This window comes from Pelophylax lessonae (assembly GCF_965119305.1).
Source record: "Pelophylax lessonae genome assembly, chromosome: 2".
Taxonomy (NCBI): domain Eukaryota; kingdom Metazoa; phylum Chordata; class Amphibia; order Anura; family Ranidae; genus Pelophylax; species Pelophylax lessonae.
The window spans coordinates 673,343,489-673,356,438 of record NC_138769.1 but is presented as its reverse complement, the minus strand read 5'-3'; the positions used below and the strand labels follow the sequence as shown (position 1 = coordinate 673,356,438).

The 12,950-nt window shown below is 44.7% G+C and overlaps 1 protein-coding gene across 1 annotated transcript in view; it reads right to left on the bottom strand.

Moving 5' to 3' along the window:
* Positions 1-12,950, bottom strand: part of PGR (progesterone receptor) — a 161,082-nt gene that overhangs the window by 26,557 nt on the left and 121,575 nt on the right. The window lies entirely within an intron of this gene.

The following is a 12,950-nucleotide window of genomic DNA, read 5'->3' as shown; positions in this document are numbered from 1 at the left end:
CTCCCCCACAGGAGGCGGGGGGCATAGTTGCCAACATTTGAAAAAAATTTCCAGGGACACTTTGCAGCACAGCTATCAATTACTTACCACACCCACTTCCCTGAAGCTCCACCCACTCCACATAATTAATCTCCGCCTGCTTATCATCAGATTATAGGGTCTACTCAATATAGAAAGAATTACAGGAAATTAAAAAGGGAATTTCAAACTTAAGGCCAAAGTAGCAGAGTTGGAATAATTCTCCCATTCAGCTGCACTACTTCTGCCTAACATTTACGGGCAGCCCGATTAATGGGCACTTCCAGGGACAATATAAATTACCTGGGACAGGCTCCTATTTGCCGGGACTGTCCCAGCAAAAACTGGACAGTTGGCAAGTATGCGGGGGGAGAGAGGAGGGAAGCCAGCAGCAGCACTTGGGGGGAGTGCAACACGGGGGGGGGGGGGAAGCCAAGGCATAATAGTGGGAATCAGCAGCACACGCAATGATTAGGGGGTGCCCAGGCACACCTGGCACACCCCCTGTGCACGCCTACGTGCTGATCCATGATGTCTTCCATGTTCTGAGGTCTAGTCTGCAGCTATATTGATCAAGAAACTATTTGATGCAAAATGCAGACAGGATGAACAGAAACAATGACATGTTTCCAACGGTCCGGGGTTGTAATGAATGGCTTTCAAAACACAGCGGAAAGAACAGGCAGCTGTAAAAGACTATGGGGTTGATTTACTAAAGATGAATACACTGCGCACTTTGCAAAGTGCAGTTGGTCCAGAGATTAGTAAATGAGCAGAAACTGTGCTGACTTCCATCATCCAATCATGTGCAAGCAAAAATGTTGTTCTTTTAATTTTCCTTGCATGTGATTGGGTACTCTTTGCAAAGTGAACCTTTACTTCATTTACTAAGCTCTGGAGCAACTGCACTTGCAGAGTTGACAGTCGTAAAGAGTTGCTTTATTTCCCTAAATATATTTAATCCTACTATCCCTAGATATAAAAACAGCTAATGCATAGCTTCCAACTGTTCCTGATTCTGAGGGACTGTCCCTCATTCGGAACAAGTCCCTCTCTCCTCCTCATTTTGGTCTGAAAGTATTCACAGTGCTTCACTTTTTCCACATTTTGTTATGTTACAGCCGTATTGCAGCATGGATAAAGGCCCGTACACACACGCAGATCGTCGGCATACAAACGTCGGCGGACGAAAGATCTGCCGATTGTACGCGTGTTAGTATGGTGCCTCCGACAGATGTCTGCGCACAATCCGCGGACAAAAGTCTTTCTTGCAAACATGAAAATTTTTGTCTGCGGACACCAGAACGGACGATTGTTCGCCTGTCAGTACAGAATTCGGCCGACAGACCGCAGATTTGCAAGACTGGGCATGCTCAGAAAATTAAAAACACAGGGAAAGTTAACCATTACATGACATCACTTCTGCAGTCAGCTGAAGTCTGCAGACAAAATTCTTGTGCTGTCCTTGTGCTGTCTTTGCACTTTTCAACAGACACCGACATCCCGGGGAGAAAAGACGAACATTTGTATGCCGACGATCGGTACGTGTGTACGGGGCTTTACATTCATTATTTTCCTCATAATTCTACAAACATTACCCCATAATGACAATGTGAAAGACGTTTGTTTGAAATATTTGCAAATTTATTAAAAATTAAAAAAAACAAAAGAAATCCCATGTATTCAGCCTTTGCTATGGCACTCAAAATTGAGCTCAGGTGCATTCTGTTACCACTAGTTATACTTTTTTTTTTTTTTTGTTAAAGGTAACTTTATTGCACATGGACAAGATAACGTACATAACATTTTTGCAAATTTAACACATAAGTCAACATAAAAAAGAAAAAGAAAAAAGAAAAAGGGAGAGGATTGAGTAAACATTGCTTGACCGGAAGGATTTGCCCCCTTAACCACTTGCCGACTGCCTAACGACGATTTACATTGGCAGTCAGCCCCTCACAGGCAAAGCGACGTAGATCTACATCGCTAGCCTCTGAGGCTCTAGGGAGCGAGCGCGCGCCTCTGGAGGCGCGCTCCTGCTCCCGCTCGCTCACGGACCCCCGCGCGTGAGTGACCGGCGGACCCGATGTCCGCCGGTCACTCAGGATCGTCGGTTACACCGGGAGAAAGGCAGGCGGCTAATGTAAACAAAGCCGCCTGTCATTCTCCCCTGTGTAACAGCAGAGATCATACGGTCCTGCTATGTAGGACCGTTGATCTCTGCTGTTACACACACAGCCACATCCAATCACAGTAAAAACCACGCCCCTAGGGACACACTTAACCCCTCCTTCTCAAATAAAGTTAACCCCTTCCCTGCCAGTGTCATTTTTACAGTAACAGTGCATATGTATAGCACTGATTACTGTAGTAATGTCACTGATACCCCCAAAAGTATCAAAAATGTCAGTCAAGGGTCCGATCTGTCCGCCGCAATGTCGCAGTCCTGCAAAAAAAATCGCAGATCGCCGCCATTACTCAGTAAAAAAAAACAATAAAAATTACAAAAATCTTTCCCTTAGTTAGTAAACGCAATAACTTTTGCGCAAACCAATCAAAATACGCTTTTTGCGATTTTTTTTTGACAGACAAAAGCCACCCAAATCCCCAGATTTACAGCAGCTCGACTTGTGTGTGGTATTGGAGGTAAGGCATGACCGTGGATAACTGTGTTACTTTAGTGACAATATGAGGCGCCGAATCTGAAATTGCTAAATGTTAAATAAATAAATGGTGGTAATAAATAAATATTAAATGTGAGAAGCCAACAACCTGTTCTATAACTGACCTAATACAAACAATCTTTTTTTTTTCTGGTTCTGGACATGCTACAGAGCTGAAACTTCACAGGTACACCTTTTAGACCCCCCAGACACAAAATCACACAAAAAAAGTTCTTAAAAATTTTAATTTTTGATAAAGAACAAATTATTGAAAAAAATAAATAAATAAATAAAAAAAAGAAAAAAATTCTTTGGATTTAGTATCTGGGGGGTCTAAAAGGTGTACCTGTGAAGTTTCAGCTCTGTAGCATGTCCAGAACCAGAAAAAAAAGATTGTTTGTATTTTGTCACTTATAAAACAGGTTGTTGGCTTCTCGCTTTTCACACATTGCCAGTTTAGTAGCAAGCGTTTTTTTTGGGCATTTTTTGGGTTCTTTGGAGGCAGGCAAAACATCTGAACTTGTGTATAGTGGTATATATACCACTATACACAAGTTCAGATGTTTTGCCTGCCTCCAAAGAACCCCAAAAAATGCCCAAAAAAACGCTAGCGTCAATAAAAAAAAAACAAAAAACGCCCAGGTGTGTTGATGCAGGCATTTTTTGGGGGTTTTTGGAGGCAGGCAAAACATCTGAACTTGTGTATAGTGGTATATATACACACATACTTATATGTATTTCACACTTAGACATATATAGGTGTGATAGGAGCGTAACTATATTGGTGTTAATTATTTCATTAGCGCAAGTAGTTTTTTCTGCTCCTTTCACACCTATATATGTCTAGGTGTGTATATACATATAAGTATGTGTGTGTATATATACCACTATACACAAGTTCAGATGTTTTGCCTGCCTCCAAAGAACCCCAAAAAATGCCCAAAAAAACGCTTGCTACTAAACCGGCAACGTGTGAAAAGCGAGAAGCCAACAACCTGTTCTATAAGTGACAAAATACAAACAATCTGTTTTTTATGGTTCTGGACATGCTACAGAGCTGAAACTTCACAGGTACACCTTTTAGACCCACCAGATGCTAAATCCAAAGATTTTTTTTTTTTTTTTCAATAATTGGCTCTCTATCAAAAATTACACTTTTTAATAACTTTTTTTTTGTGTGATTAATAGTCCCTGGGGTATGACCCAGAACCCTAGGCACTTTTTAGGGAAATTTATTGGGTTTTAGGGCTTCAAAATTGTATTTTTTGATTACCGAAGTTCGGGTCCCATTGATTTCAATGGGGTTCTGAAAACCCGGCCGAACTTTCGGGAAGTTCGGATGTTCAGGCAGAACCGAACTTTTGAAAAGTTCGATCATCCCTATATATGAGTACATACAAAAAAGTGTTATTTTTTAACATAATAATGGAAAGTTATATTTTTATTATAATAAGAGCACAACAAGCATTAAGTACCAAACTGTACATATTCCCCTAATTTTGTTGTATTTCTTAATTCCCAGTAGAAATTACCGTGAATGCATTAAGGCATTAGGCACTGCCATTACTAATACTTAACTCTAAGATAATTACAATCAATTCCCTTTAATTTTTTGACTGCAGCTTTACCCAAGCTTATCTTCTATAATAAGTTAATTGGCTCGCCAACACAAATGACAAAGTATTAAATGAGAGCTTTATTATTTGTAAAAAAAAACAAAATAAAAGACAGTATTAAAGAAGAAGTCTTGCTTCCAATTTTTGTTCTCTGTTTCCCAGGGCACGCAGTACATGTAGTAATTTGTCCCATCTTCCTTGGTGTTATGTAAGGGTAGTTGAACACTGCACCCCTCCTCCCTACATGGCCATCCAACAACGCAGCTAGCAAGGAGACAACTGCATTGACAGATGACTCTTTTTTTCTATCCCCAAGCACTCATGTGGAACATTGTGGAATGCTCCTGCATTCATGAGATCCTTGTCTCCAGTGTTGGGGGTAACTAGTTACAAAGTAACTGATTACAGTAACTACATTACTTTTTTTGGTAACGAAGTAATGTAACTAGTTACAATACTAATATTGGTAACTACACTACTTTACTAGGCTATAGGAGGTAACTACACTACTTTACTAGGCTATAGGAACGCGCTTTCCTGCGTTACCCAAGCCATGCGATACAATCGTTATTTCGAAGAATAGAGAGGGATGAAGTTTATGACTTTTTGTTGCACTTTATGTTTTATTCTGTTTTTTCAGGTTTTGTTCTCATGTTTCCCACAGCCTGTTTTTATACAATAAACTCTATGCAGAAAGAGTGTCATGTATCTTCTTCTACACGGTCAATTAAGAAAGAGGAAAGTAAAGTAATAAGTAGTGAAGTTAATTTTCAAATGCAGTAACTAGTAAAGTAATCTTGTTACAATTTACAGAAGTAACTAGTTACATTTTTTGAGTAACTATCCCAACACTGCTTGTCTCAAGCAAGTGCTTAGAGACAGGCACGGTGCCATCTGCCAAATCAGTAATCTCCTTGTCACCTGCATCTTTGGACTGCCACGGAGGGAGGATGGGTGCCCTCTTTAACCTCGCAGGTAGCCTAAAGCCGGCCACAGACGTTCGAATCCTGGCCGATTCAGCAGGGACCGCCGGCCATGTATGGGCAGACTCATTGTACCCAAATTGATTGATTGATCAACTTGGGCACAACCAGACTTTTGGTATTTTTGTGCTATAGCTGTAGCTGCTAGCAATAACCGGCGTGTTCTCCCAGCAGGGAGACTCCCTCTGCCAGAAGAACACAATAGCTCAGCGGGAAGGATTCCCGTATCAACACTGACTGTGTTGATGGGGCAATCAAGCTATTTTCTTTACTGCAAACTGTGTTTCCATTTGTATGATTTCCTTCACTTCCTGTTTGGTCACTATGACAGGAAGTAAGGAGAAATCCCCCAAAGGGTGCCACCAAGAGCAATAAAATCAAGAGGTTTCTAGCTTTTACCAACTATCCGAAAATATAAAAAGTTGGCTGGAGTTAAGCTTTAAGCTGCTGCATTCAGCTATTTCAATAGCTCCCTGTTTTGAAGCACCTTTCTGCTTTATTAATGAGCTTATATCGGCCTCAGCATGTTATTCTCTCTATCAGTAGCAGGTCTGCTTTAAAACACAAATAGTGGCCAATGCCAGCTCACATACATATTCATGCAGTACACCCTACTTTGCTATTCTGATTTTTATAGAGAGCTCATGTCTCCGTGTCTCCGGTCCTCATGAGAAGTCTGATGTAATAACATCATCCCAGCCAAGATACCGAGGTCACAGTGCCCTGTAACGGCTCTTGCTAAGTACAGTCATAAACACTTTTCTTTCTCTGTAAAAAACATTGTGACTCAAGCTACAAAAGGAAAACAAATGGACCAATTCGACACAACTTTGTATTAACTTTTATCATATGAAATCTGGCCCTGATGTTTGGGGCTTTTGCATAATGAGTTCTTGTATCTGAGGATATTTCTGGCTTAGTTTGTATGCATGCAGATAATCAGCCTTCTTAACCAGCCAAACTCATTGCTGGCAATGGGCAGGTCAAACTTGGCTGTGATACAATGTTGGGTGTAGTGGTTCTGTCAATGCATTCTGGCAGATACACAGATGGGGGGACAACGGTGCCTGGAATGCCCACTTTTCGGAGACTACTATTTAAAATATAATTTAAAATATGTGGACACTGATGCTGAAACCAGCTTTAGAATCACACAGGTCATTCATGCTCCATGAGCAAACTGAAGCCAGGTTGTCCAATAAAATGGACTAATACGCTCTATCTCAAAAGTATTGGGACACACCATTATTTACACGCACATAATGGCATACCAGTCTTAAGCCCTGTACACACGCACAGATTGTTGGCCGTAAATTGTCGGACAACGTCCGATCGGCCGATTTTAGGCTTGTTAGTATGATGCTTCCGACAACCAACTGCGACTTTTCGGTCGAAAAAAAATCTGGTGTGCATGCTATAAAATTTTTGTTGGCCAACAACAGAGCGGCCGATTGGTCCTCAGTCAGTACAGATTTCGGCAGACAAAAATCAGATGAGCAAGACTGGGCATGCTCAGAGAAGAAAAAACGCAGGGAAAGTCAACCATCACATGACATCACTTCTGAAGTTGGTTTTTGTTGGCCAACAAAAGTCCAGTGCAAATCTAGAGCACATTTCAACCAACAAATAACACTGGACAAAAGACGGCCGATCGGTCGGCCAACAATCTGTGCGTGTGTACAGGGCTTTAGTCCGTAGGGTTCAATATTGAGTTGGCCCACTCTTTGCAGCTATAACAGCTTCAACTCTTCTGGGAAAGCTGTCCACAAGGTTTAGGAGTGTGTCTATGGGAATGTTTGACCATTCTTCCAGAAGCGCATTTGTGAGGTCAGGTACTGATGTTAAACAAGAAGGCCTGGCTTGCAGTCTCCACTAATTCATCCCAAAGGCGTTCTATCGGGTTGAGGTCAGGACTCTGTGCAGGCCAGTCAAGTTTCTCCACCCCAAACTCACTCATCCATGTCTTTATGGACCTTGCTTTGTACACTGGTGCACAGTCGTTCTCTTCACTGGAACTAAGGGGCTAAGCCCAACCCCTGAAAAACAACCCCACATCATAATCCCCCCTCTACCAAATAATTTGGACCAGTGCACCAAGCAAGGTCCATAAAGACATGGATGAGCGAGTTTGGGGTGGAGGAACTTGACTGGTCTGCACAGAATCCTGACCTCAACCTGATAGAACACCTTTGGGATGAATTAGAGCAGAGACTGCCAGTCAGGCCCTTTTGTCCACCATCAGTGCCTGACCTCACAAATGCGCTTCTGGAAGAATGGTCAAACATTCCCATAGACACACTCCTAAACCTTGTGGACAGCCTTCCCAGAAGAGTTGAAGCTGTTATAGCTGCAAAGCGTGGGCCAACTCAATAGTGAACCCTACGGACTAAGACTGGGATGCCATTAAAGTTCGTGTGCGTGTAAAGGCAGGCGTCCCAATACTTTTGACAATATAGTGTATTTATAGTGACATAGCAGACCCTCATTTTTGACGCAGAACTTCTCCACCCTTGAGATCAAATGTGCCTGTGGTCCTTTCCTCTCCCTTCCTACCCCCTTCACTCAGTGGCGTCACTAGGGTAGGGCCAGAGGGGGCCACGGCCCCACCAAAGTTACAGTGTGCCCCCCCATATAAATTGATCAAGGGTCGGCGCCGGGTCCCGGGGTCCGCCACGCTGCCCCGCCATCATTCATCATCATGTGTGTGCTCAGTCGCCGGCCGGAGCCGCCACCCGCTGCTCCCTGAAGACAGTCCCGCCTCCCGCTGGCCTGCCGCCAGCGCCACCCAGAACAAGAAGACATGCCTTCCTGGGCTGTGCGGCTGCAAGTGAGAGCGAGGGACTGTGGAATTGGCGTGGCGGCGGGACTCCAGAGAACTGTCTCCCTCTCTGAAGGAGGGACTAGGGAGTAACACTGTGGCTGTGGGAAGCCTGTGATGAGACCACACGCTCAGAGCAGAGGAGAGCACAAGTCAGAGTCTGGAAGAATCTTGTTGCAGGGTGCCCGCTGCTGGACTAGTGGAGAGAGAGAGGCCGGAGTTGGACTTCAGGGACCACCAGAGACTGAGGGGAGACACAACACAAGGTACAAGTTTTTAAAGTTTAACTGAAGTATTTGGCGGAGGGGGCCATAAGGCCACCTCAGGAAGGGATGGGGCCTGGCCTGTTTTAAGGGTTCTTTATGGGGGAGGGGGCCCAGGGGGGAGTGGGGGATCCACCCTGGGGGGGGTCTATGGGTTGGGACAACTCACCAGGCCAGGGGTCCCCCCCATATAGATCCCCTAGAGCAGGCCAAGACCACCAGGAAGGGATGGGGCCAGGCCTGCTCTAAGGGGGATCTATGGGAGGGGGACCATGGACTGCTCCAAGGGGGATCTATTGGTAGGGGACCCTGGCCTGCTCTAAGGGGGGATGCGCTGTGTGACAGCAGAACAGGTGAAGGGAGGAACCAGCTGGAGCAGAGGAGGACACACGAGATCCAGGAGCGGCAGCAGCAGGCCGATGGATGGATGGATGCCGCCCACCCAGGCAGACCTAGAGGTCAGGTCATGGACCAGGCTGCAGTCTCAGAGAGTGAGACTGAGTGCACCAGCCTGAAGAGGAGGAGCCAGGCCAGCCAGAGCAGAGCACACAGCACAGGACATGAGGAGCAGCAGCAGGCCGGTATCCATTTTAGAGGGCAGGTCAGTGGTCACTGAGGTCAGTCACGGACCACCAGAGTCTGGTGAAGAGAAGGAGCCAGGCCAGTCACTGAGCCAAAGCCAGACAGCACAGGACAGGAGGAGCAGCGGGCCCAGGGCATCCATTTTAGAACGAGGTCAGCCAGATCATGGACCAGCCTGGCTGTGAAGACTGAGGGCACTGCACCAGCCCAGCAGACAGAGTGCTGCGGAAGGTTAAGAGGAGGAGACAGCCACTGAGCCATAGCCAGAGCACAGGATACGAGGAGCAGCAGGCCGGGGGCATGCATTACAGAGGTCACGGTGGCATTGGCGCATAGGTGAGTTGAGCAGTGAGTCCACTACAAATGACAATCTCATATGATTTTACAGCTGGACATATCAAACTTACTGGCATGTATTATAGATGTTTGCCATGTTCAGCTGTAAAATTCTGTCAGAGTGTCAGTCCACATTGTCCTTTGCAGGGTGAGGGTGAAATGAGTCATATCACCCACCCTAACCCTGCAAAGGACAATGTGAACTGACACTCTGACAGAATTTTACAGCTGAACATGGCAAACATCTATAATACATGTCAGTAAGTTTGATATGTACAGCTGTAAAATTCTGTCAGGAATATTTCATATATATGCGTTTGATGCCCATTGTTTCTTGACTGTGGGCATCAAACACATAAACATGAAATATTCCTGATAAAATCATAGGATTATTTCATATTTATGCTTTTGATGCCAATTGTCAGGAATATTTCATGTTCATGCCTTTGATGCCCATTGTTTCTTCTTCACAGTGGGCATAAAATGCATAAACATGAAATATTCCTGACAGTTGGCATCAAACACATAAATATGAAATATTACTGACAATGGGCATCGGTTAGGAATATTTCATGTTTCTGCTTTTCATGCCCCAGCCCATTGTCACAAATATTACATTTTTATGTGTTTAATGCCCATTTTCAGCAATATTCATCTAAAGATTTAAATTTGCATTTTGAAGAGCCAACCCTTCCTGGCAGTTTCTTATGGAAGCAGAGCCAAAGCAGCCCTTCTTACAGGACAAGCTAGCTGGCCCTTCATAATCAGGGCCGGTGCTAGACTATTTTGCGCCCTAGGCAAGACCAGCCACTTGCGCCCCCCCCAAAAAAAAAATCAAACTTTAAAACATTTTTAAAACACGGTCACTGCACTATGGGTAAGATGGGTTTTGGGTAGAAATGCATCTGCATCTGTGGTGTCACTGGAAAAAAGATTGTCCCTGCATCCTTGGTGTCACTGAAATAAAAAAGTCACTGCATTGGTGGTTTCACTGGAAGGACAAAATGTCCTTGTGTCCGCGTTGTCACTGGAAGAAAAACATTGTCCCTGCGTCCATCATATATGATGTGCACCAGTAAATTTAAGGGGCTTGGGTGGTAGGAAGCTTGCAGTGGGGTACAGGGGGGGATGAAGAGGACAGGGAGTGGGATGGTAGGAAGCTTATGGGGGATGAAGATGACAGGGGGTGGGATGGTAGGAAGCTGATGGGGGATGAAGATGACAGGGGGTGGGATGGTAGGAAGCTGACAGTGGGTGGGATGGTAGGAAGATGACAGGGGGGTTCAGGGGGGTGAAGATGTGGGGTGGTAGGAAGATGACATACATCCCCCCATCTCCATACGCCCCCAATCTCCACCCCTCCCCCCTTTCAAGTTTGTATTAGTTATAAACATCACAGACCTCAGATCAGAGCAGCGCTGTTGCAGAGAGTGGTGAGCTGCTCCCCGCCTCCTCTGTGTACAGGAAACACACAGTAAGGGGGAGGGGCGGGTTCAGTGCTCGCCGTTCTCTGCACTGACACAGGCAGCTGGGGAGAGACTCGTGGCATGCGGGAACCAAGCCGCCCGCACCGCCGCTAGCATTCTGGGAATCAGGGACGCTTGGGAGAGGGAGGTATGGCTGCGCCCTAGGTGGCAGTGCGCCCTAGGCGGCTGTCTTGTTCGCCTAGCGGGAGCGCCGGCCCTGTTCATAATGCAAATTTCTGTCTATTGGTCATGTTAAAGGGACTCTCCAGCTTCCTTCTCTGAAGTACGTCTGAGGGACTTTTTAGCATCTTGATGAAAGTCTCTAGTCAGATTGAAAAGTTGACGCTCAAGTGTATTGTATATTGCACAAATTAAACAAAGGTGAATTTGTTAGAAGACCTCTGGAGTGCATTCTATTATTGAAATATACAGTATATATATATATATATTGCATAGATATTGATCGCATTTTATAGTTGGCCCCCCTACTTTTGTCCCTGTCCCCCCATGTGCCCCCCCTAAAGGCCCGTACACACGTACCGATCGTCGGCATACAAACGTCGGTGGACGAAGGATCTGCCGATTGTACGCGTGTTAGTATGGTGCCTCCGACAGATGTCTGCTCACAATCCGCGGACAAAAGTCTTTCTTGCAAACATGAAAATTTTTGTATGCCGACACCAGAACGGACGATTGTTCGCCTGTCAGTACACAATTCGGCCGACACACAGCTACAAATCCCAACACGCATGATCAAACCAAATGAGTTCCCGGAAGAATTTTCTCTAGTAAACTCAACATTTTATTCAGAAAGAACTTTCGGCTCGCGGAAGTCCAAGAAATAGGTGAAATGCGGAGCACATGCTCATCTTGATAAATGTGAGAAGAAGGAAGATGCTGCTCATAATGCCATACTTTTCTAATAAAAAGGCATGTGTTCTGTTATGATGAAGATAATGTTTGTCTATTCTATCTGTTCTATCAAATTTTATAATTAAATAATTTGAACTCTTCACCATTATTTTTGTATTTTCACACCAAAGATCTAACTATTGATATGACCCTTTATTCTTGTATGAATTAATGTCTAAAACATATTTTTCAGGTTATGCACAATATTAAACATGTTAACAAATTCAGATAGGCCATTTTGTATTTTCAATTTCTTTATTTTTTGGATCTCAGCAAAAAAAACCAAAGCAAACATCAATACTTTCCGTATAATAAACTAAACATAAAAAAGGTCCATTTGGACAAAATTAAACTAGAAACTGGCAAACAGGGGTAAAATAAATAATAGGGGGTTACAAAAATTAAAGTTGCTGGTAACTGTAATCAGGTTGCCATGAGGGCAGGTTTGGATCATGCTGGCCATATTGCCACTGGCCATGTGGCATTTGGCGAGGTGGTGGGTGTTGTGGAGGTGGAGGTGGAGGTGGAGGTGGAGGGCACGGGTGCTCCTGGCATGCATGGCTGTGCTCAGTAAGTATGCCGTTTTCAGCCTTTTGTAGCACATCAAGAATAATTTTTCTGGCATACTGACACTGCCTGAGGTCCACCTTATCCAAAATTTTGGCAGTCATATTCCCGAAGGACTCATTTGCCTCCGGTTTCCTACGGAGGGCTATGGTGGCCTCCTGTATGAATTCATCTGTGATGTCGTCGATGTGTTTCCTCTTTTGCCTCCGTTTGGCAGGAGGAGGTGGTGGTGGAAAGAGTTCCGCAGGCTCCTCAGGCTCCTCAGGCTCCGCAGGCTCCCCAGGCTCCTGGCTGCAACCTGGCTCCTCCTCAGTGACACTTCCCTGTTGATGAAATGAACAATTGATTAGAATGTTATAGTGTATATAAAAATGCATGTTTGTTATATTATTGTGAACAAATAGCAGACTTTACATACAGTGGCGTATCTAGGGTCTCCAGTGCCCTTGTTGAGGAGCTGTATTTGGCAACAACCCCCCCCCCCCCCCCAAGATCAATGTAAAACTGTAACCCACCCCCCCAAAAAAAAATTAAAGGGCATTAAAAGTTTCTAATTTGCCCCTTGTTTGCCCAGTGTAGAGCTCTCTAGTGGGCAATCATTGTCTCAGGTGTGAAAAAGAAAGAGAGGGTTGAGAGCTAGAGAGAGGGAGAGAAAGAGGGGGTGTGAGAGAGAGAGGAGGGGGTTGCAGAGAGAGAGGGGCCTGAACTTGCAGAGGGCTTGATGTA